This window comes from Diceros bicornis, chromosome 15 (genome assembly GCF_020826845.1).
Source record: "Diceros bicornis minor isolate mBicDic1 chromosome 15, mDicBic1.mat.cur, whole genome shotgun sequence".
In the NCBI taxonomy this organism is placed as follows: Eukaryota; Metazoa; Chordata; class Mammalia; order Perissodactyla; family Rhinocerotidae; genus Diceros; species Diceros bicornis.
The window spans coordinates 36,027,770-36,049,812 of record NC_080754.1 but is presented as its reverse complement, the minus strand read 5'-3'; the positions used below and the strand labels follow the sequence as shown (position 1 = coordinate 36,049,812).

Here is a 22,043-nt window from a genome sequence, read left to right as displayed (position 1 = left end):
GGTATTTGGAAATATAGTAGTTCTGGGAACAAAATATTCATGCACTATGTTTCATGAGGAAGGCCTTTTGGGCATTCCTACTTGAACAGCGTTGGTTTTCAAGACAAGATTGTCTAGGGTGAGCTCCACTCAGCTGCCATCAGCTGCCTTGCCCTTTGTAAATGGAAGCTTCGCTGGAACGTGCCCAGCACTGACCCTCTTTGGTTCCTCTTTGGACTTCTTTAGGATGACATCACCTCACCCTGCTTCAATGGTGACTGGCTTGAGTTATATCAGTTATTAAAAATGATCTAATATTTTCCTTTTAAATCTAGGGCCCTGGCTCATTCTATGATTAAGCTAGTGATTTATTTATAATATGGTACGAGACGGCTGCAGCCACTCTATGATGTAATCTAAGAATGACATGAAAACAAAATAGGCTTTTACATAATGAAAGTGTTCCTGTAATACAGTTTATAGCAAGGCTATTTTTTCATTGAGGATAGAGATACATTCTCTGTTTCCCTCCACTCTTTTCTTGTCTTCTTTTCCCATTTATGAGTCTTAAGGCCTTTAAGTCAATTAAAAAAAAAATCAGCCTTTAAAACAAGACTCTGGTTTACTCTTCTAATCTTGTCTTGTCATCTTCTGTATCTCTCCTCCCCCCACGGCACTCTATGGCTTCTGTGATGGCTACTGCTCTGCTCAGCAGCCCACAGCCTCCTCTCAGCACACAAAGTCTTCACCTTTCCTTTGCTTATGCTGTTCCTTCTACTGGAAATGCTTCCCAATCCTGAATTTTCTTCTGCTAAAGACGGATATACCACACTGGTTGCTACAGATCGCCGATGTCTTCAGGCCAGCTCAAATGCACTTCTGCCTCCAGGCCTTCTCTGACGCTTCTGCCCCCTACTCAGATTGCCTTTATCTTTATTTCTTATAGAATTTAATATGATTGCAAGCTCCTCATCTCCGCTGCAGTGAATGTTTACAGAATATCAGAGTTAGAAGAGAAGTGATTGAGGAGAATGGGGGAAGGGGCCTTTGTAGTTCCAGTTCTGCCCGGAGACTACGCTGAGACCTGGGAAGGTCATGGCCTGTCTTTCAGCTTCAGTTTTCCTCATCTGAAGAATGAGTGGTTTTGCTTTCATTTCATTTGGCCACATGGTGTATTGGTAGTGGCTCCTTGAGATGCTGTGTTGAGAAGGATTCTGAAGCTGTATCCTGATGGAGTAGGAAGGAGTCCATGATCATTTAGCAGTATCTGCCGTGGCTATGGGTGGGGAAGGGAGCATGGAAGCATGCAAGAGGTCTCTTGGCTATTTTTAGACTAGATGATTTAGATTTCTTTTTGTTTTACCTTCTGGGATACTTTGATTTGCTGACTTTAAGTGTCATGCCCGAGGTCACGTGGCAAGCAGTGGCTAGAACCCAATTCTCAGGTGTAGAGATGGTTAAAAACTACCTATTCTAGGGGCCGGCCCAGTGGCGCAAGCGGTTAAGTGCGTGCGCTCTGCTGCAGCGGCCTGGGGTTCACTGGTTCGGATCCCCGGCGTGCACCGACGCACTGTTTGGCAAGCCGTGCTATGGCAGCGTCCCATATAAAGTAGAGGAAGATGGGCACGGATGTTAGCCTAGGGCCAGTCTTCCTCAGCAAAAAAAGGAGGAGGATTGGCAGATGTTAGCAGAGGGCTGATCTCCTCACAAGAAAAAAAAACCAAAAAACTACCTATTTTAATCTCACATTTATCCATGCAGGCTGGCTGTGGGAGTTGAGAAGCTGGGACGAACGGGACTACAGGGGCTGTGGTTTATTGGAGGCACAAGACTCCCGAAGTTCTGTATGTCCTTGAGCTGGAGTGGGGTCAGGAGATGTCTTTCACCTCTTTGTCTTCTTTGCTTTCAAGGAGTTATAATGTCCGCGCTATTCTAACTTATGTCGAAGTTGGCATTTCAAGGTCAAGGTCAAAAAGTTAAGTGACTCTGCAATGGCTTTATTGGGTCAGGGCTCACAGAGTTAACCCATGAATCCTTTGATCCTCTGTGCCCCTCCCCTCGACCCCAGGAAAAATGCTTAGATCTCAGCAGAGTGCTGAATTTCTTGAGCACTAGGTCAGGTCCAAAAAAAAAAAAAAAAAAAAAGTCCTGGGAGAGTGAGAGACAGAGATAGAGGAGGGAAAGGAAGAGGGCAATTTAGATGGCACTGGAAACCAGAACCTTTGAGGGATGAAAGAAAGAGTTGGTTAGTGTGGAGAAGAGAGAAAGGGGGTGGAGGAGGAGAGAGCAGAGTGCGACTCTGCCATGGAAGAGGGCACAAACTTGCTCTTTGTGACCTCAGAAAGAGTTCTGGGAGTAGTGGATAGAAGCAACATAAAGATAGTGTGAGGAAGAACCTCAGTATCAAGAGCAGACCACAAGTAGAATGTGCCATTTCGAGGGGTCTGTGTTCTCCATCGCTGCAGGTATTAGGTAGCGGCTGATACTGACGGGTCCTTTGTAGAAGGGATAAGAAGTTGGACTGGATGCCCTTTATGGTCCTCCTTGTCCTGAGAGTCTGGAATTTTCTGAAGACACGTTTTGTGTGCATTTAAATAATTTCTATTTTAAAATGAGGGCTTTGTGGAGCAAAGTGATTCTTTCTTTCTCTATGATCTTGGCACGCATAAATGCTGACTTATCTTGGGCAATCTTTTCTTCCACTTAGCATTATTGATGAAAGAATGGAGGCTAACTGAGGATGTCTTAGTACTTTTTTGTACTGAATGTATTTTTGAAGATGGTTTCTGTGCTTCTTTTCAAGATAGTTCCAGAGAATTCATGTTCTGTTGGTCTCCCTCAATCCCCCCCCCATTGTCAGCAGTTTGCTTTTTCTGTACCATCAGAGTGCTTTGTTTATACATGCAGTAGAACATTCAATTCTTTGTTCTGCTATATAAGCAGATTTTCAGTCTTCCTTCTCCACTAGATTATAGAAGCTTCTTAGTAGCATGAATCCTGTCTTATTCCACAAGAGGACCTATGGTGCCTACTGTAGTGGTTTGCAAATAATGATGACTCATTGACTTAACAGCTGTTTATTGAGCACCTACTGTGTGCTAGACACTTGGAAATAGAACTGTAAACAAAATTATACAAACCTTCTATTTGATGGCGGCAGACAAAACACAAATTAATGAGTAAATATATAATATTTAGGTTTTAATCTATTTTCAGAAGAAAAATAAAGCAGGTTAAGGGCACAGAGGGTGGAGAAGAGAGATTTCAATTCATTGGTCTGAGAAGATCTTACTGATAAATCACGCGTGAGGGGGAACCTGAATGAAGTGAGGCAGTCAGCCGCAGATAAGAGGAGGAAGAATGTTTCGGGCTGAGAGAAAGTATTTGCAAGGGCTCTGAGGCCGAAGCGTGCTTGGTACATTCCAGAAAAGTGAGAAGGCCAGTGTGGCTGGAGTGGAGTGACTGAGGTGAAGAGTGTAGGAGAGGAAGTCACTCATGGTCATAAAAATAGTTGCAACAACAAATATTTGTTAAGCACATGTTAAAGATGATCAGAAAAAAAAATTAACTTTGTGATTTAAAGAATCTGCAGGAATCTAACAAAAGTATGACAAAAGGTATTTCTGGTTTTCAGCTTTAAGATACAGGGGCAGTGGATGGGGAACTGGGACAGTAGCGGTGGGTGGCTCAGAACAAGTCCGATTGCGGAGGGTACCGGTTTCTCTCCTATCTGTCACCCTCCGTGACGGAGGACCCTCCTTTCCGATTCTCTGCTCCTGTGACAGTCACACCTGCAGGGAGGCTGGGGCCCCGCGTGCAAATGGGCAATTGCATGCCTAATCACCCATTCAGGCAGCCACTTATTTGTTTTCCACATGCAAATATGGGTTTTTTGCAGATGGATTTAATATATTTGTTGCTTCCCCATTTTATTTAAAACAAAACAAACGACCAACCATGTCAGTCGAGGGCAACAAATAGAAACAAGAGTATTACAGTCTTTGCTGTTCGTGCCGATTACACGGCTGAAAGGGATCCTAGGCAAATGAGCCTTCTCTGCGCTCAATTTTATTTTTTACTTTATATTACCCCTTCTTACTATCATTATTGGTTAAAAAAAAAGGTATTAAAGAGGGATGTGGTATTATTTTCTTTAAATCATTTTCTCAATATTTCAGGCTCCATATTTTTACTGTGTGGTTTCCAGTTCCACCGTTTTAGTGTCTGAACTTCTGGCCCATTGTAAAAAAAACAAAAGGGCATCATGGAATCTCCAAAGGCCCTTGGCAGGTGGTGCCTACAACTTCTTTAGCCTGGAACTAAACAAATAAACAAACACAAATTAGAAGTATTTGCCCCTATTGATGTGCTATTATTATTTATTGTGTAAGATCATGCAAAAAGTCACTTCCATTTATCTGGGAGCCCGTGGGTAAACACCAGTACCAGATAGAGGGCTTTGGTGGGTGTTTGCTTTGATTTCTAATGAAATTTCAGAGCTCTAGAGGAGGATGTCAGAATTGGTAGACACTCTGGCATTTATTATATCTCAAACACCTGACTTTAAAGTTAGGGATACTGAGGCCCAGAGAGGTAAAATGACTTGTTCAAGGTCTCAGAGAGTAAGAGGTGGAGATTGGACCTGAGCAGCTGGGACCCTGGCAGATGGCTGCCTCTGTGGCCTGGGGTGATGGAGACACTGCTGGAACCCACAGAGGATCTCATCTCAAGGTGAGGTCTATATGTCGGTGATGTCTGTGTGTCTCATTTTTTTCTCATAAGCTAATTTAAAAGTCTTTCTGGTATCAAATGTTAGAGAAGCAGTGATGAGGAATATGGGTAGGAATTGCTGGTAGCTGTGTAACAAGGTTGTAGACTTGATAGGAGTGAGAGTTGGGGGTGAGAGTGTGTGTGTGTGTCTGTGTGTGAGTGCATGAGACAGAGAGGGTGGAGTGGAGATGGACAAACTAAGGGGGAGAGGGCAGACCACTTGGCAGTAGGAACTTCATAATTAGGCACAGAATTTCTGAGCCAGAAGGAAGTCTAACACTAATTGAATTTGACTTCTTTATTTTGGAGAAAAAGAAACTGATGTCCAGAGTGGCTGAGAGCCTTGCCCCAAATCATCCAACTTTAATTGAGTAGTTAGAATATCAAACCAGCAACATCCTTTGATAGAAACTTTTATTTGGAAAAGTACAAATCATCACTATTAAATCGTGTTTACTGGTCAACCAGTAGGACTGCTCATGTGAGATGAAGTGTCTGCCTTCTTTGGGGTTCTTTCCTCAGACGTGGTTTTGGCAGGGGGAGACGTCAGGGGCTGTCAGAGCTCCAAGCGCAGGACTTCTCTGTCCTAGCAGACATGACAGACACATAATCAGACATGAGATGAACACTTAGTTAACCGGCCTCCCCACTTGCTAGCTCACAAATGATCCTCTGAAAAAGTTAGGTTTGGAGATCAAGGCCAGTTAAGTAACATTTTGTGGATCTGTTGTATGTTCTTAAATGTAGGACTCTTTCACTTTTAAATGTAGAATGTTAAGACACTGGATTATAGGGTATGTATGCAAAGTCCTAGTTGATATTTTTGGACGTAGCCTGAGAGCAGGAAGGTCCATATGTATGAAATGGGCAAACTTTTGTCAGAAATATATCGGGAGAGGGTTACCATTCTGTGTAGTGGCTTTGAGAATGATAAATGGTCCTGAGGACAGCCTTGATGCTGAAGGCCTCCAGCAGCAGAGAGTGGTGAGTGAGTACAGGACTACAGATATAGCATGAATTCAACCTGCTGTGTCTGCCGTCTGTGCAGGGGCCTCGCTGCAGCCGTGTGCCCTGAAGTACATGCTGTCCATTTCTCCCACTGATACAGCATGGCTTGATATAAATGCTTCCCACCACGTGCTGGGCAATCTCAGACACCAGTGGCAGCCTCTGTGTCCCTGTGAGACACAGCATGTCAGGGGTTTGTGTCTACGTACTTGTTCGCCATGTTTTTTTTTCTCCTCCCCTCCCATCCTCACCCACCTCCCCCAAGGACCAAAAAATCATCAGAATTATTTGCAAGTTCATTTATGTTGATTTGTTGGTATTTTTTAACTAATTTGTTTCCTGTTCATATCTGTCATTAATTCACTTTCTGTGAGACCATGTTATAATATACTTGAGTTCTCTTTGGCTCTGTGATTTCTTTTCTTTTTTCTTTTACTTAAAAAAAGTATTATTCTTGTCTCCTCGATCTTCCAGCTTTCTCGTCTGTGCAGACAATCTATTTTTGAAGAATCTTCAGGGAGTTATTGACTTTGTTAGAACTACTACTGTAGAAGCAATTCAGATGACAGAATCCCACATTTAACTTGCTTTTCTAGAAACAATTTATTTTTCCTTTAGTTTCAAGGAAGTAGTGGTGGTGAATAGGGCATTCTGAAAATAAGAAAAACATGCCAAACGAGTTGCTGATTTCCAGCGAGGCCCATGGAAGAAAGGTTTTGATTTCAGTGACCTCTCTGCTTGTTGGAAAACTCTAGGCTGGTGGATTTCATGATCCTGAAGACTGCAAGTGCTCTCGAGTTACAGTGCGAGATGAGAGTAAACCACAGGGTAGAGGATGCTCCCTTATTGGGCTCGGGGGTGTTAATGAAGACATGCCGTCCTTTGGCACTAAGACACATCGTTTCTTCCAGTTGGGTAATGTTTAAGGACTGGCTCCATCAAATCCCCAAATATGTGGAGCACTTAAGGAATGCAGAGCTTTTACAGAGTTAGTCTGAACATGGGTCAAGTTTTGGCATGGCCAGTGGCCAAACTTGGTGATTCCTACTGGATTTGTTCAACATGTTTCTTACCTATATACACAGGCCTGTTTCTCATCCCTTCTCCCCTCCTCCTAACCCTTTTCTGAGGGTTTCTTTATTTACTTCATCTTGGGTTCAGGTCTCTATGGTATTATTAAAATAACATGCTAAATAAGAGGGCAGGAGAGCTGAGCTCAGCTGACCCCAGCTCTGCCACAACCACCTGTGGAACTATTCGCAAACATTTTCATTTATTCAACAAATATTTAAATGAGCCCTTTTTACACCTCAGGGCCCAGAGACACAAAAATGTATAAGACACGGTTCTTACCTTCGCGGCTTACAGTCAGAGGTAGACAGCTAACTACGCAAATAGAACACAAAGTGACTTCTCCTTTCTGGGTCTCCCTTTTACATATGTAAGAGCGGGAACAGGGCTAGGTGATGGCCAAGGTCCCTTCTGATGCTAATATGCAATCATTTGTACAAAATTCGTTAAACATCCAAAAATCACTTATCTAACTGAAAATTGGCAAACATCTCCCCTTTCTTCCCAGTTTATAGGGGGAGATGTTGAAGATGAATGAGGCAATATCTACAAAATGCTTTAATGAGCTAGTTGGAGAAAAATTTGATATAAGTTTGAGGCATTATTATGGGAAAAATGAAAACAAGGGCCGATGTTTTTAGAAAGAGAACAGATGGTTCCTTTGTTTAGAATTTGAGTATAAAGGAGAGAAAAAAAGAGATATTTGCCATATTGTTTAGGCCCCGATGTGAGTGACTTTAAAATGCCAAAACAATCTGGTTAGGAAAGTCCCATGGATTCAAAATAGCTCCTACACTGATCAAACTATAATTAATATAACAAAAAAATGACAGTAAGACGAATCCTAATAAGAAATGCCACGGTGACAATCGACACAACCTAACAAAAACTCCTATTTTTGCGTCAACTCTAGAAACTTAATTTCTTCTGTCTTCCAGAGTTATACCACACAGCGGAACAAATTAGTGGGAACGGATTTAAAACTGTGTTTCTTTCTAAAGTCATCCCGCCTCCCAAGTTATTTCAGTTTTCCATGACTCATATAGGAAATCTTCAGGATTCACAAGAAATTGGCAGTCCTCTCCCACCTTTGCTGTTGGATACTGATAGAAAAATGGTGCGAGTTGGGGCAGGTTAATTAGAGAGCAAACCTCAAAGGACTTGGGGTGGTGTTGCAGAAGGCCAGATCTGAGAAGGCCCTTTGAGAAGCTTGCGAGAAAAGGGTTGTGAAATGGTTTCTTTCTCTCTCTTCCTTTATTTCTTAATTTCCTATGATCTGTCTCTCCCATGCATAGTCTATTAATGTATCCTTTTGGCATGATCCTTTCCCTCCTGGTGCCTATCACTCTTGTGGGCTGTGCAAATGAGGTCATAGGCCACTAAGCTGGGAGCATTTAGTCTAATGTGCTTGATCCTTAGTTCGATTGTTGTCTCACCTGTGGTGTGATTGGGCAGAGTGACCTCAGTGTCTCTGGGCCCCAGTTTCCCCACTGTGGAGAAAGGAGGTTAACCAGAATGTTCATACTGACTCTAATCTGAGTTCAGGTTCACATCTTTTTATGCAGGAAGGCTGGGAATGGCTTTTACTTGGGAGTGTTTAAGTACAAGCATGTCTCCTCAGGACAACAATAACAGAAGGTCCACATTGCCGAGGTGGGAACCTCTTAGCCCCTGTCTGAGCATCTTGCTGAAATGGTTCCTCAGCCCCCTGCTAGCCTGGGGTGGCCGTGTGGCATAGCTGGGGGTGGCCAGCTCATTCACAGACCCAGAGGAGGATGGTGGGCTTGCAGAGGACCACCTTCTATCTGGTTGTCTGGAGTTCTGGGTTCTGGTCCTACTTCTGCTGCTCGCCATGTGCGACCTTCTCTAAGGTTTCTCCCACATCTGATCCACTGGTTGGTCTGTGAGTCATCCAAGCAATTAGAAGACATTCTGCCCTGCCTTCAAGGCTTGGGCTTTGCTCAGAATACTCCTAGGGACCCTCTCACGGTGTGTTGCACGTATTCGAGTCAGAAGTATAATTATTAGTTGTAGAGGTGCCCTTCCCATGTCATCCCTGATAAGCGACCCCCTCTCCTCCGAGTAACCTCTTTTCCTAAAGCTCGTGGTGCACATACCTCTCCTTCGCCCTCACCATGCTGCGTGGTGCTTACTCGGTATTATGCTTGTCTTCTGCTCTGGACTGTGAACTCAGCCATGTCCTGCTCATTTCTGAAGCCTCAGCATGTCTGTAGATACCTGATGTATAGTAAATTTTCAATCAATGTCAGTTGAATGAATGCCTAGTGGATGGATTCTTCTGTATTTCCTCACCAGCTCGTGAGTTCCTTGAGGGCACGGACCATGTCTAATGAGTTTCTTTCTTCCACAGAGTGTTCAGGCCAGGGCTTTGAATGCAGTATGTGATCAACTGCTGTTTGTTGAATTGCGTGAAGAGAGGTGGAGATAGGTCTGGGGCAGGGAAGGCACATTAAGATATAAATTGTTTAGCTTGGCACATTCAGTATCTTTGGAAAACTGGGCTGGCAGAGGTCGTAGAGCATTTGTGGGTCTCTGAGCCCAACGGGGTTGGGATAAGTGCTCCTCTGTCTATTACACGGGGCCCCGATGAAACTATTGGTTTCCCCTCCTGGGTCTGCTGCTGGTGTTAATATTTTCCCTTCTTTTTGAGCTCATCATTCATGGCTCGAATTAGGGTAAATTGTTTGCATAATTCTGCCTCTTTTGATTTTAAACAGGTTGTGGGCAGGGATGATGTTTTCTCATAATTGTGTTCCCCATGGGTTCTGGCACAGAGCCATCCACAGAAAAAATGCTCAGTAAATGTTTGTGGACTTGAATTTTGTTTCACCGCCTTTGTCTCCAGCATTTCACCTCCTCTCGGGAGCCAGCTGGTGTCATAATGCCACCCATACAATGGAGATTGCAAAGTTTACTTAATAATCAAATAACAGAGCATGTCTCCTTCTCCAGTCTCCACAGTTTTTGTAGATCAAAATAACTTTGCTTTTGGGTGTGCCCTGCTTTAAAAAAATCTAATAATGGTAAATATATTGTGCCACCCTTACTGCTCTCGTTTGTCTATGAAATCTTAATTTGTTAGGAAAACAAAATGATTTCTATTTCTTGGCTGAAATTGTTGAAATATATATTCAAAGTTTTCCATTTTATTTTTTGGCTGGTACCATAAAATAGTGTGACATAACATGAGGATTTTCTAATGGAGAAATGATTAGAATATCCCTTGGATGTTCTATCTGGGTCTTAATTGTTTTGTCATTTGAGCAAGTTTTTTTATCCTTCATTATTTCTTTATCTCTAAAATGAGATTGTCGAACAAGATGATCTCCACAACTTTTTTTTTTCATTAACATTCAATCCATGACACCTGAGGGCTTTGGCAAGCGACAGATATTTCTAGGCATCTATTTCATTTTCTACCCTTTTAGTGGGAATGATGACACATAAACCCATGTAATCAACTCAGTGTCTTTGAGAAGCCACTGGAAAGCAGACATCCTGCAATTCATTGCACGAATTTGTTTGTGATTAGTGTCCTCTGCCTCCTTTCATATCCCAAGCTCAGATTTTCATATTTAATTATAGGGAATTATTTCCCTCTTGCACTAAATATCTTGCTCAAAGTTACTAATCCATTGAGTGACTTAATTTATTGATATCTAAGGCTTGTCTTTCATTTACAGCCTTAGATGAGTGGTTATGAGGTCTCAGCCTTCTTTGCTAGAGATGAGTGAACCGTGGCACAGAGAGGCGACTGTGGTTGTCTCAAGTCACCCAGGTAAAATAGAACGGGAACTCTATTCAGTCGATGCTTAAAGGCGCAACAGGAAAGCCTCTGACCTTCAGAAGTCAGAGAGGCGAGTCAGTGTGGAGTGCGCAGACTTGAGTGTGTCTGAGCTCAAATCACTTGAGCCTTCCGAGCCTCACTTGACCTGTCTGTGAAATGGGGTAATGACCTCTTTTCTGCATGAAGGCAGGGAGCTCTTCCTACTTTGGGATCTATGATTCTGTGAGCAAGTACAACCCACACCCAAGGTACTAGTTGCCAGGTACTTTGATAAGGAAAAAAAGGTTGAAGCTATTTTTAGAGGCTTAAACTGTTTATAGATGAGTTGAGCGATAGGAAACCAATATCTTTGTAAAGTTAAGGAATAGTTTTATATATTACCTAAGGAAGATGGTAAAAACTGATATTCACATATGCAAAGTACGTTAAAATTTATTAATATTTTTTTCTACAGACTGGTGAAATTGGTTTGTCCTTTTTGCCATTCTGTATCTGTGGGAATAAAATGATGCTGTCAGTGTCAGTCTGAGCACAGTGTAGAGCAGCAGATGGTCGAAGCTTTTCCTAGAGCTGAGGAGCTGCAAAGAGTTTAGAATCTTCTAGTCCAGTGGTTTGCAAACTTGGCCATCTATAAAAATCTCCAGAGGAACCCTAAAAAAATGCTCTGTCCCTAAGCTGCTCACCCGAATCACGATGTCTGTGGGTAGGGCCTGAGCTCCAGTCTTCTTTTCAAGGTCCTTGGGGAACCATTGATCTGATCTTTGACCTGTGTCTTTGATGGTATCTTGCTTAACATCTCACCGCACAGGCTGTTCTTCTGGGCCCCCACCTCCCTGACACCCCAGGGAAAACTGCTGGATGACGAGAAATTCACCCAGACAACGTGAATGCGAATGCGCTGGCAACTCTACTGAAAAGGCTCATGAGTTCTGTGGGGCCATGACGTAAATGTGTAAAGGGAGAGAAGGAGTTAACATTTTTTACATTGAGACTGACTTCTTTCTATGCTTCTAAGAACGTTTAAAAATGATAGCAAGGAATATATTTCATTGCTTTAATTATTCAAGGTCTTTTTAAAATATGTGCAATAAAATACCATTTAAGCTAACTGACCTTTATATTTTAATGCTTTTTGGAAGGGAATAATACCTAGTATTCAGCTGCGGTATAATTTTTAATTTTATACATATATGTGTGTGTGTATATATATATATATATAGTCAGTCAGCAGAACCTGTTTTGGAATCAGAAGGCTGAGAGTTTTGCTGCCTTCCTGGATGTTTTACCTGTTTCTGCTAAACATCAAATTCCATTTGGTTGATGGTTCTTGACCTCATAATGTCTAACCTTCATATCTTTTTTTTTTTATTCTCCAAACTTACCAGGAAGGAAACTTTAAGGCCTGATTCACTAATGTTTCCTTCTGCTGGGAAGTTCAGGTGTCTAGTGGAAGGCAGCACACGTGACCTAATCCATGTTTTGACCAGAAGAGTGCTCTCTGTTTCCCCTCCTCCCCCCACCCATTTGGTAAATCTTAATCTCAAAGGCCACTGTGGATAGATTTTTAAAATTGATGCTAGCTATTACCTTGTTAGATATAGCTCATCTTCCAACTCTAAACTTGTTCTTTCTAGAAGGGACATAGTACTCAGATTGCAAATGTGGTGAACTGGAATTTCAGAGGCTTGAATTGACCTACGAATCTTGTAATTGTAGCCCTGGTTACATATCCACTGTGGCCTTGGACATTTTATGTATTGTTCACCCCCAAGAGTTTTAGAAGAAATTACAGAATCTTTCTCCACATTAAGAAATTAAAATATATAAAATTTTTTTTTCATATCTCTGAAATATATGTACACATAAATGTTATAGGGAATGAAGTAGCTTGGGCTTAATTTATTTATTATTTTTAAATCCTGTTAGAAAATAGAGCTAATTCTTTTTCTTTTCCTTTTTTCTTTTCTTTTTTTTTTTGCATAGGAAGATTGGCCCTGAGCTAACATCTGTGCCCATCTTCCTCTAGTTTGTATATGGGATGCCACCACAGCATGGCTTGATGAGTGGTGTAGGTCCACGCCCGGGATCCAAACCTTTGCACCCCAGGCCCCGCAGTGGAGCGTGCAAACTTAACCACTATGCCACCAGGCCGGCCCTAGAGCTAATACTTAATTACATTTTTTTCCTTCTCTTTTTCAGTGGTTGTTTTTTCTTTAATTTTTATTGTAAATGATTTCAACTTATAAAATAGTTTCAAGAATAAGAATAGTAGTCCAAATAATACCCGTATGCTTTTACCCAGATTCATTTATTGCTCATATGTTATCCCATTTGCATTCTCCCCATGTATGTGTGTGTGTATATATATAATATATAATATATTAATGTTAATATAATATATATAATTTTTTACTAAAGTATTTGAGAGTAAGTTGCATATATCGTGATCCCTAACCCCTAAATAAAGTCTGTATTTCTCAAGAATAAGGGTGGTTTTTTTCATATTCACAGTATAGTTATCAACTTCAGTCACTTGACGCTGATTCAATACTTAATCTACTGTCTATATTCCTGTTTTGTCAATTTACACGGGTAAGTTCTTGACAGCATTTTTCTCCTCCAGTAGAGAATCCAGCCTGGGATGAGGCAGTGCCTTTAGTTATCATCTCTCTTTAGTCTCTTTTAATCTGGAATGTTTCCTTAGTCTTTCTTTATCTTTTATGGCATTGACATTTTTGAATAATACAGTGCCCCTTCCCCCTTTTAAGAAATATAGTGTTCCTCGTTTGGTGTTAGTCAGTTGTGTCTTTGTGTGTGGACTAGTTATCCATTCCCTGTTAGAGCACTGCTTAGGTGCTACAGAGGAGGCTCATGACGTTGGTTTTGATCACCTGGTCAAGGTGTTGTCCAGTTTCTCCACTATCTAGTTACTGTTTTTTCCTTTGCAAGTATTAAGCCATCGAGGAGGAGATACTTTATTGCTCTTCCTCATCAAAATTTTCCCCTAAACTCTTACCTACATCAATCTTTACTATGATGCTTGCAAAATATGATTTCCCATCTGTAGCACTTCCTTCACACCTATCATTCAGCATTCAGCATTCTGCTCTAAGCCAGAGTCCCTGCCTTCTCTCTTTGTGTTCCTGATATGGGTATGGACTTGCAGATTTCTATTTCAATCTTGTATAATTCGTTAGTGCTATGTAATTATTTTGAGGCTCACATTGTCCTTGTGACATATCCCTATCTTTGTTGTGGTTGTTATCACTTATTTACCTGCTAGAATAAAAAGATGTTCTAGTTTCACCTTGTATCTTCTCTGCCCAAGCCCTGAAATCAACCGTTTCTTCGATATGTCTTGGTTCTTTTTAGTGCGGAATGGTATAGGGATCAATGGTTGAGGGCTAAGTCTGCTTATTGCTACTCTGGTGCCTTTGCTCATAGCCTTTCAACGGCCAGAGCCAGGAAATTTTACACATAAAAGTATATGGGCATGTGCATGTATATATAACACTTACATATACATATACCTCTACCTATATGGATGTGTATACAGATATATGTACACAAATAATAATCGTGACTTTTTTTGCCCATACTACCAGGCAAAACAAACCTGCTAAAAAGAGTTTGGGATTTACTTGTAATGCCCTCTCCTCTAACTTTAACCCTGCCCAAGACTGAGGCTGTATTGTCAAGTGCTGTGTCCAGGAGTTATCTGGATTGATTCTTTTTTTCTTTTTCTTTTTTAAACAGTTTTATTTATTTATTTATTTTTTTGTGAGGAAGATCAGCCCTGAGCTAATATCCGTGCTAATCCTCCTCTTTTTGCTGAGGAAGACCAGCTCTGAGCTAACATCTATTGCCAATCCTCCTCCTTTTTTTTTTTCCCCCCCAAAGCCCCAGTAGATAGGTGTATGTCATAGCTGCACATCCTTCTAGTTGCTGTATGTGGGACGCGGCCTCAGCATGGCGGGAGAAGTGGTGCATCGGTGCGCGGCGGGGATCCGAACCCTGGCCGCCAGTAGCGGAGCGCGTGCACTCAACCGCTAAGCCACAGGGCCGGCCCCTGGTTCTTTTTTTCTTTACGAACCTTGCCCCCAATCCCCCAGAATCATTATGTTGTTCATTTTAGATATATCTGGATTCCATTGTTTCAGTTTGCTTCTAGTTTTAGTTTCCCTCCTTCCTACCCTTGCCTTGTTGATTTAATTTATTTTTGAATATGGGAAACATTACCATGCTTCCAAAGGTCAAATCTATACAAAAAGCTGTACTCAGAGAAGGGCCCCTCCTCCCAATATTCCTTCCACCTTGTGACTCCCTGCATCTCTTGTAGGTAACTAACCTCATTGTTTTCCTGGTTATCCTTCCTGTGTTTCTTTTTAAATCTGATGTATGCGTGTTTTCATATTTCTTCTTCTTTCTTACACTAAAGCTAATATGCTATATATATATGCTCTTTTACATTCTGCTTTTTAAAAATATTTTTCTTCTTTCTTTTTCATCTTCTTCCCTCTTTCTTTCTTTCCTTCCTCCCTCCCTTCCTCCCTTCCTTTCTCCCTCCCCCTTCCTTCCTTCTTTCCTTCCTTCCTTCCTCCCTCCCTCCCTTCCTTCCTTCCTTTTCTCCGTCTCTCTCTCTCTCTTTTTTATCCAACTAATTTCCTACACTCAGATGGTTGACTAGTTTTCTGCAATGAATACTATTATGCATATTTATTTTCCTATAATTGGAGGGATGTCTTCAGGCTGTATTCCTAAAAGTGGGGATACTGGGTCAAGGGTAATTGTTTTGTTAGGTAGTGCCAAATTCCTTATTCATGGGGGTGTCCCATCAGCATTCTCAAACACAGAGTGTATTATCAAGCTTTTGAATTTTTGCCAATCTGATGACTGAGAAATGATATCCCAGTTTAGTTTTAATTTGTATATATCCTATTATGAATGAAGTTGAACAGATTTTTATGTTTAAAGCCTATTTTTGTTAATTTTATAAGTTTATTTTTTTTTTAAGTGATAGTTTTTTTTGTTGTTGTTGTTTTGTTTTGTGAGGAAGATCGGCCCTGAGCTAACATCCATGCTAATCCTCCTTTTTTTTTTTTTTGCTGAGGAAGACCAGCTCTGAGCTAACATCTATTGCCAATCTTCCTCCTTTTTTTTTTCCCCAAAGCCCCAGTAGATAGTTGTATGTCATAGCTGCACATCCTTCTAGTTGCTGTATGTGGGACACGGCTTCAGCATGGCTGAGGAAGCGGTGCGTTGGTGTGCGCCCGGGATCTAAACCTGGGCCACCAGTAGTGGAGCGCGCGCACTTAACCGCTAAGCCGTGGGGCCGGCCCATATAAGTTCCATTTTTGTGAATTTCACGTCTTTCACCCATTTTTTTTTTTCTGTTGGATTTTTGGTCTTTTTTCTCATAAAGTCTTTGTAAATCAGCCCTTTTTTTTTTTGTCATGCAAAAGTTTTGATATTTATATAGACAGATTTAACAATCTTTTATTACTTCTGAACTTCAATCATAGTTAGAAAGCATTTGATAACACCCATGTTCACTCGTGTTATCTTCCAGTATCTGTATAGTTTCATTTTTCACATTTAGATCTCTGATTCATTTGCAGTTTATTCTTGTGTATGATATAATGAATGGATCTAATTTTATCTTTTTTCCAAATGGCTATCTAGTGTCCCAACACTGTGTAGTGAGACAATTCTTTGCCTCTGTGATTTGAGATTTGTGGTTACTTTTTAACCTACACCATAACTAGATGTGAAGGAGGATGAATGATGGTGAACAGTGGAACAGGGTGATCAGAGGAAAATGAGGTTCTGGCTAGATAATGCCTGAGACTGGATTTGAACCTAAATCTCCTGTCAACCCAGAACTCTTTCCCTTTTACAAGTCAACCTCTCTGATCTATTTCTCCTGTTAATAAATTGATTAACATATCTAACAGAAAAGGTGTTTAAAACAAAAGAGGGGTTTAGGTATTATCTGTCCTTTCCCTCTTAATATCTGTAACCCCTCCTCCTCCCTGAAATAGATTATGAGAACTTGACTGGATACATTTCTGTGAGCACCTGTGACTCTACGTCTGCTGTCTCTAGCACCTAGTCACATGTTGATTACACACTGTGCCCTCTTCTGCCAACTGCTGGTGTTTCGGTGACGCCATAGCCACACTGGGTGACAAGTAGACTCTGGAGGTTTTGGGGTTTTGGGGGGCCTAGCTTTCCAGGTCCATAATTCTCTGGCAAGTTGGGAAATATATCAAAGTCTCTTTCTTCCAGATTTTGGGAAGAATTCCAACTAAATAAGTTTTCATACTTTCAAGAGTCAAAACTTAAAAATTCGTTACTTTTGTAGAAAGCATAATAAACTTTCTGGTCTTTTTTAAAATGATAATTTAATTTTGATGTCACAGCCATTATGGTGCATTTTGCAAGCTGAGTTTTGCTAAATGTTAGTCTTCTCTGAGCTGTTGATAGGTATTCCATGAAAAGGGAGATTTCTGTGGTCAAACATGTTTAGAACAGCTTAAGCAAATTTATGCTCGTTTCTTTGCTATATGACTTTTCAGAGCTCTTAGTATGAATTTTTCAAATTTATTTGATCAGGAACAAAAATCTGCTTCCCACACCTACATCCATTAATAGCTTTGATACTCCGAACTGTACAGTCAAGTTTATTAGTGCTGCAATATTGTATCACATAGTATCAGGATTTCACATCTACTTTTTGGTTTTATAGTTTCCTCCTAAATTCTTCTAAAGTTAAGCTCCTATAAGGCAGGAACTGTGCCTGTTTTATTCATTGCTGTGGTTTGAACACCTACCACAGTACCTGGCATTTAGTAGGTGTTTCTGAGCTTGAAGTTGTCAGCTCTCACTTAGCTTGCTGTGGTGTTTCTGGTTTGGTTCCTCTTCCAAATGTATATGTTTTTAACAGCAGTTTCTTCCTTTTCAGTCTAAAAAAATAGATAAACATGTTTGCAAAGAATTATCTGTATAACTCCCTGGCTTCTCTAGAGGTGTAAAGCTTAATCATGAATCATTATTAAATAGGTGATTGAATTGTTGCTGCTTGTCACCCAGGAATAGGCACATAGAATTGCCCCTGGGAGAAGCAGCTAGTTCACAAGCTAATGCCTACAGTTGGGAGCTCTGCCTTAGTGCTTTCAGTGTAAGAGTCGTACTGGAAATCACTGTTGGTTTTCTCTGTCCCATGCATCTTCTATGTTTGAATTGCTTTTCTGATCAGGAGCCACTCTGATATACTCCTGTTTCAGCTGCTCTGAAAGATCACTGCTTATCTCCTGGAGCTTGTCCAGTCTTCCCTGCACCCCCTCTCATCCCAGCCAGGATCCCACAAAGGATCCCATATTTTAGGTTAGTCTTAACCATGCATGTGTGCTCAGGGGCACGCGCACACACACAGATCTTCGAGTAGGGACCGGAGTGTCAAATGTCTAGGTTTAATACAAGAGCTTAAAATTCTGAGTCTATTAGTTTCTTTTTCTTTTCTTTCAGTTTCCATCTCTAGAATATTACTATACTTCATTTTCAACATTTTATTGGTGCTCTTTTTGAATATATACATAATTAATTTTCACTGTAGAAAATTTGGACAAAGTATAAGAAACAAAATCTAGATTGCCTATAATCCTATTACTGCAAAATACATTATAGTGAATAATGTTCCATCGTGTGAGTGCGTGTGTATACACTGCAGACTGCTATTCTGGGGCTTGCTTTTTAAACTAGTCTTTTATTGTTAAATATGTTCTGTACTTTTAACATTAACATTGATGTTTATAATATTTACCTATTGGAATGCTCAACAGTTAACCTTTACTTAGTGCTGCACAATCATGGTGCTGCATGAGTCAATGATTGCATCTTAATTCACCTTTGTACTTCCAGGGTCTTGCTCAGGGCCATCTGTGCACGTGGTTGTTGCTCAAGAAATGCCTGATGGATTTAAGTTACTAGACATTAAATTAGATCTGCCCACCAGTTCTTAAGGAGTCAAATTATACAAATGATGTGTTCCAAAACTACAAAAGAAGGTGAGAGCCAAAACAAATGAAGCTGCCCTTATAAGGGCAGGATGAGTTCAGCAAAATTCTACAATTCACTAGGTATTGCCTGTGGGGATTTGGAAGTGTCTGCCAGTTACAAGATAGGGCCTCACTTGATTGTGTGCATCTTGTCCTTATCATTTTAGACCTGACACTCCCCACCCCATTTTATAAAATAGCAAGTCAGGGATCCAGTGGTGGAATGGGAAGGAAATTGGCTTGCATTAGTCAGATGCATAAGGCAGCCCAGGATCAACTCAATGCCACTTTCATACATGCCTGGGAGCAAGAGCTTTGCGTTAGTTGGCTTGCCCGTGTCTGTGCTTGCCCGTGTCTGTGCTCTGCCTCAGCTGCTGTGGAAATGGAACTGGTTGTCAGAGGCATCGCATGGTAAAGGAAGAATCAGAGCAAAGGGTCTGAAGGATCTAAAGGAGAATATTCCCTGCCCCACAGGGGTCTTCCTCTTTGGGGCACCAACAGCCTCATGCCTACCAGACACAGAGGATAGAATTCCTTCAATGCTTCTCCTCAGGTGAAAAATGTGGCATGTGTAGCCAAATGATCAAAAATCACCCAGGGCAACTGTTACCAAAGGATTGTCACCTTCCTGCAGTGTAACCTCCCAACAAGACTTCTAATAGCAACTGATACCTAAATATTCAGAGGCCTGGAAGGCCTTGTCTTTCTCAACCGTGCTTACCGGTCACAGCATAGTGTCGGTGTTCTCTGTGTAGTGCTGGATAAACACAGATAAACTTTCACATCCTGACTTACGCCTACCTCTTGCCAGGGAAGTTATCAAGTGTTTGAGTGTCTTACTTAAGTATTGTTCTTGCCCTGGCTTCTTGGGAGAGTGTCCTCTGCCTTGATGGAGGTATGGGAAGCATCTTGGTTGCTTTAGCAACAAGGTTCTGAATCCGTATTGCAGGCGACTTATCTAGTTGGCTGAGCTCATCTACTGTGTTTGGATCCATACTGGGAAAGGAGCAGAAAGGACGTGGAATACTGTGTCCACAGGCGGGGACTGTGCTGGATACTTTTGCTAGATGCCTCCTACAGTCTTTCCCACACCCACTCAAAATATAGATGCTACTCTGTTTTACAGAGGAGGAAACCGAGGCTCAGAAACCTTATGTTACTCTCCCAGGTCACAGAGGCGGTAGTCACAGAACTGAGTCTCAAAACCAGGTCTGAAAAACCATGAAATTTGTGGCTTTTACTCTACGCCCTGCCGCCTGACATGTCATTCCAGAGCATCACTCTTTCTTTCATCTTGTTCATGGATTCTGAGTGTCCAGCCTCCATTTGGGGCTTGAATGTCCTATTCTGTGAAGCCTTTCCTGAACCCTGCCTCCCATCACACATACTTCGTATACAAACATCTAGGAACACCATAATGGTTAATTGTGTACTTATTTGTCTCCAGTGCTGGACTCTGAGTTTTTCTAGATGTCTTACTTAGTATAGTGTCTGATTCATGGCAGACTTTTGATACATATGTATCAAAAATGCTAGTTTTGGTCCCATGCTGTATTTCCATGCTAAGACACTAAAAATCTAGCTGTGCCGTCTTAGAATTAGGCGACTCAGTTACCTTTAAGGATGCACTGACGTTCTTTTTTGCTTTAATATTTGCCTAAAGCGGCTCTTCAGCTTAGATCGCTGCTTCAGCCTCTGGAAGGGTAAAATAGCCAGATGCCTGTTTCATTAACATTTTGGGCATCTCTGAGTTTGTGCAGGATGATTGGGTCCATGATCAATGATGCTAGTGTCATATAGGTTATTGTCATATCAGCATAAATACATTAGTAACATGAACAAACATGTATTTCAGATTTGTTGTTTATATCCAGATATTAATTTAAAATTAATTGAAAATTAATATCTGGAAAACTAAGTTAATTTCCAGATAGTTATTTTCAAATATAGGTGAACCTTTGCATGTAACTTGGAGTGAAAAATCTTCTTGAAGTGCTTTATACCCTGAGATTCTACAAATCAATTGAAATATAAAGGTATATATTATAACAGTAAAATGCTACAATATTTAATGATGATTGTGAAAGCTATTAATTTTATGGGTAAAACAACTATTAAGAACTTCTGAATAGCTTAACAATAAGGAAATAAATTGATAGTTAATACCAGTATTAGATTAGTTAAATCTCAGTTAATAGAGCACATTAGCTAGATAACCTTGAGAAGAACATCGTATCCATTCTTAGCTAACAAATGTTTATAGAAATATGAATTGTAACAGGTATTATTATGAGATTAGATTATATCATAATTCTAATTATTATAGGATTGCTTGGTAAATGTATTTATAACATTAAACAGAATAACCATTAAGAATTGTTTTGAGGGTCGGCCCGGTGGTGCAAGTGGTTAAGTGTGTGCACTCTGCTGTGGTGGCCCGGGGTTTGCTGGTTCACATCCCGGGCGCGCACCGACGCACCGCTTGGCAAGCCACGCTGTGGCGGCGTCCCATATAAGGTAGAGGAAGGTGGGCACGGATGTTAGCCCAGGGCCAGTCTTCCTCAGCAAAAAGAGAGGAGGATTGGCAGATGTTAGCATAGGGCTGATCTTCCTCACAAAAAACAAACAAAAAAAAGAATTGTTTTGAAGTTTTTATTTAATTTTATTTAAGACCATGAATCTTTCCAGTAAAGACCTATTTAAGAATTTTTCACATTTTCTGAAGATAGATTAAAAGTCGAATGCCAACTTTGTCCCCTCAACATTTCATGATCAGGAAAACCTCCAAAATCATGTATAGCAACATCAGTGGTAAATTATCTTCAACACAGAGAAATTTCATATTTATTCTTGTATCGAGGAGGTTCAGATGATGATGATGGTGATAGATTTCAGCCTCAGCTTTGGCTTGATATTGAGTTTAACACTCAGCTATTTGGGCATTTGGCCAAGAGGGGTAATGGGTGCAAATCTTCTATCAGTGGATTTCTGTGTTTTTGTACCTGGAGGCAACAGGTGGGTATGTCAAGTTCAGACTAGAACAAATCCCTCACATTTATCTACCTTTAATTTGTTTACAGATTGTTTCCATGATCACCATCCACTAATTCTGCAGTAATCCTTAAGGAAGTCAAGGAGTATCATCTTGCTAGAGAGAGGGAACCTGTGGCTTAGAGAAGTGAAGGGCATTAGTTGTCCAAGGATGCCAGGCAGTGGTGGAGCCTTAGCATCTGACCCCATCTCCATCCCAATGCTTGGAATCCCACAGACCTGGCTTTTAGTTCTGGCTCTTGAGCTGTTTGTCCCTGGCACACATAGAGTAAGGCATTTAATTTCCATACTGCCTGTCT

The 22,043-nt window shown here is 41.0% G+C and overlaps 1 protein-coding gene across 6 annotated transcripts in view; it reads left to right on the top strand.

Annotated features, from left to right (window-relative positions):
• LPP (LIM domain containing preferred translocation partner in lipoma) overlaps window positions 1-22,043 on the top strand; it is a 646,929-nt gene that overhangs the window by 76,762 nt on the left and 548,124 nt on the right. The window contains exon 3 of one of the 6 annotated variants that reach the window (XM_058556127.1): window positions 18,557-18,702. The exons of the other annotated variants lie outside the window; for them this stretch is intronic. The gene's annotated coding sequence lies outside the window, so the exon portion shown is untranslated. The remainder of the gene's footprint in view (window positions 1-18,556; window positions 18,703-22,043) is intronic. 6 annotated transcript variants of the gene reach the window in all.